The sequence below is a fragment of the Saccopteryx leptura genome, chromosome 6 (genome assembly GCF_036850995.1).
Source record: "Saccopteryx leptura isolate mSacLep1 chromosome 6, mSacLep1_pri_phased_curated, whole genome shotgun sequence".
NCBI lineage: Eukaryota > Metazoa > Chordata > Mammalia > Chiroptera > Emballonuridae > Saccopteryx > Saccopteryx leptura.
Genome location: NC_089508.1, coordinates 120,938,718 through 120,942,336, shown reverse-complemented (window position 1 = coordinate 120,942,336; position 3,619 = coordinate 120,938,718). Strand labels below are relative to the sequence as shown.

General features: G+C 36.2%; 1 pseudogene; it reads right to left on the bottom strand.

Annotated features, from left to right (window-relative positions):
- Positions 1–528: 528 nt before the first annotated feature.
- Positions 529–1,001, bottom strand: LOC136377246 (deoxyuridine 5'-triphosphate nucleotidohydrolase, mitochondrial-like; annotated as a pseudogene).
- Positions 1,002–3,619: the final 2,618 nt, after the last annotated feature.

Genomic DNA, 3,619 nt, shown 5'->3' with positions numbered 1-3,619 from the left:
TTATTATAGCAGTTAAATGAAAGGCAACATTATAGCCAAAAGCGACAGTATTGATAGCAGCAATAGGAAAAAAATATATTTTTTACTGAAGAGAAAAAAACAAGGAATAAGTTTATTATATTTTTTCAGATGGTATAATAATTTGTATCTATAGAGGATTCAATTTTTTGAATAAAAGGCTTTGCTTATGATTTATAAAGCAATTGAAAACTAAGTTGTTGAAGGGGCAGCATTTAAATAATACAGTTCTGAGGTGGAGGGGGGTGATCTGTAATTGATGTATATTTGATTGAAAAAAGAAACTTTGTATTAGATCACCATGCAGATTTACACAACAATTCAATAAAACACAGAAAATAAAGTTCTGTATGATCCCAACAGAACACCTTTCCCGTGATTGTAAAAGAACCAAATATTTTTGGATGTGAAAGCTATTAAGTTTACAGAAGTGGAAAACACCAAACATTAAACAAAAACTATTTTTAAGAAAAAAATATGTTTTCTCATTTTCTGTTTTTGGCATAGATTTTAATTCTCACCAGTGTAACCAAACCCTCCTGAACCACTTCCAGTGTCATCCAAAACTTGAACTTATTCTATTTCTGGATAAAAAAATAGTCCGTTTATAATTAAGCTGTGCTGTTCAGTCCCCCTTTTTTATTTCAAAATTTTATTTGCCAAAACTAAATGGTACAACAGCATTATTTTCTCCATAATTTTCATCTATAACACCAGCTCCTTTGTCCATGAAGTGTTTCTCAGCCAAACTACTCTTCCATAACACCCAGAAGTAAAAGCTATCTGAATGTCAGTTTTCTCTGTTGGTGGTACTGTGTAGTCATAGCCATGATACAGGTCATAGTGTGCCTCCTGCTCAAAGCCCTTGGTCTGTGCAGTGGCATCCCCCACCAGCCAGATATAGTGGAGTGGCTTGCTGCCCACCCCTAGTGTCTGGGAACACTTGATAGGGGAGATGGCAAGTTCTCTTCAGAGCACTACATGGCAGAGCAGAACGCTGGTAGATGTGGGAGCAGCTGAAGGGACAAGAGGGCGCAGGATGAAGAAAGTATTTTTTTATTGTTGAAAATTTTTACAAAATAGAATACAATTTTATTTAGTTTTCAAATTTATTTTACTCAAATTTTTACTTTAATTATGTTTATAGTTTACCTATTGACATATCAGTAACTGTTTTTAAAAAGGTGATTGCAACTATAAATATAGTGTTTGGAGAATTACCAATACTCAGAAACAATAGAATGAGAATATAAATTGGCCACTTTGATGTAAAGGAAAAAACATTCAAGCTATAGCTAGTGTTGTGGAATGTTCTGGAATATGATTTAATGCATGAAGAAAATGTATTTTAGAAAGATAATGAAAAACTTGTCTCAGGAGAGATTTTACCTCTAATTGTATTTTATGAGCTAGAATTACAAGACAGAGACAAGGGCATAGACCAGAGGTCAGGAACCTATGGCTTGTGAGCCAGATGTGGCTCTTTTGATGGCTGCATCTGGCTCGTAGACAAATAAAATTTAATAAAAAAATAATAACATTAATATATAAAACATTCTCATGTATTAAAATCCATTCATTTCCTACTGTTTGTGTTCATGGTTGTGGGTGGCTGGAGCCAATCACAACTGTCCTCCGGGACAACAGCAAATTTTTATTGGATAATGTGTTACATACACGGATTGTTGTATGGATCTTATGGAATTACATTTTAAAATATGTGGTGTTCATGGCTCTCTCAGTCAAAAAGGTTCCTGACCCCTGGCATAGACTAAGTGTTGGGTGAGCTAAGGGCAAAATCTGCCTATGACCAAAGTAGCCCTAAGAAACCTAATCTCACTAAAGCCACACACAATATTAGGATGCTGCAAATTTAATAGTGTTTATTTATGATGAAGTTGTGAGTGTTTGACACATTTCCAATAAGATAATGAAACTGAAATAATGTGAGTTACCATGAGGAAAGATAATGAAACTGAAACAATGTGAGTTGCCATGAGGAAATAATAATTGTGACAGTAATTATAATTGCTATATTTGAATTAGGAAATTTCTTTTTATTGGTGAGCTGTATAGATAAAAAGAGAGGTACTGGGAAGCAGTGGTGATGATCCTGTGGACAGACCACACCTCAGAAACACAGAAGCCACACTCATTGGACTCCTGTGGACATACCCTTCTGAGGCTAATAAAAAAGAAAAATATAAAATAAAAAAAATGAAGGCTGGATAGAATGACACTTGAGACTAAGGGGCAAGCCACATCCAATGTTACTTAATGCCTGATTTATAGTACTGAGCCCAATAAGTAGCCACCAATAAAAGGTGGCAGAAAGTGGATCTCAGGGGAACCTGAACATTAAAATGAATATCCTCCAGGCCAAAAGTAGATAAAAGCCAGCCTAAGTTGATATTAACAATAGCACCTGGCTCAGCAGAGGAAGCCATAGGATCTGTATCACCTGTTGCTCCAAAAAGATAGATAAGGGCCAGTCATAGGTGGCAACCCCCACTGGTCTGCACCAGGCTCTGGCCAAGAAGGTCCAGGGAGGGCACATCCAGAGACCAGATATGGAGAGCATTAGTTCAGTACCTAACAAATCTTGTTAGAGGGACATCTTAAGGAAGAGCTCCTTACACCAGACCCAGTTAAGGTATAGAAGATGCTGATACAAATAGCAAAAAGAATAGTGACCAGACAAATAACCCACAGCAGTTTACAAAAAGCAGTTAATGGCAACCCAAGAAATTCTAGAAACAACACAACTGGAAACTGGAGGCAGACAATACCAACCCTAGACTGAGGGAGCTGCACAAACAACTCATCCAAAGGAGGAGTCTATACAGAGACAAAATGGGAAGGCAGAGAAATGAAACCCAAATGAATCAACAAGAGAAATCCCCAGAAAAAGATCTGAATGAGATCGAAATAACCAAATTACCAGATGCAGAGTTTAAAATAATGATTGCTAGGATGCTCAAAGATCTTAGAGCAACAATGGCTGGACATAACAGGCACCTAAATAAAGAGATAGCAAGTATAAAAAAGGACATTGAAATAATAAAAAAGAATTGGACAGAAATGACAAATACAATATCAGAAATGAAGACCACACTGGAAGGAATTAAAAGAAGGATGGATGAAGCTGAGGACCAAATCAGAGATTTAGAGGACAAGATAAACAAAAGCATAGAAGCAGAGCAGCAAAAAGAAAAGAGGCCCAAAATGACTAAGAAAAATCTAAGAGAGTTTTGTGACAACATGAAGAGAAACAACATCCACATTATAGGGGCTCCTGAAGGAGAAGAGAAAGAACAAGGGATAAAGAACCTGATTAAAGAAATCACAGCTGAAAACATCCCTAAATTGATGAAAAAGTCACACAAGTTAAACAAAGCAATGAAAGAAAGTCACACAAACAAAAGCAGTTCTGAGAGGGAAGTTCATAGCATTACAGGCATAGGAAGCTAGAAAAAGCTCAAATAAACAATTTATCCCTGCTAAAAGAACTAGAAAAATAACAGCAGGTAAAGCCCAGAGGAAGTAGAAGGAAGAAAATAATAAAGATCAGAGCAGAAATAAATAACATAGAGGCTAAAAA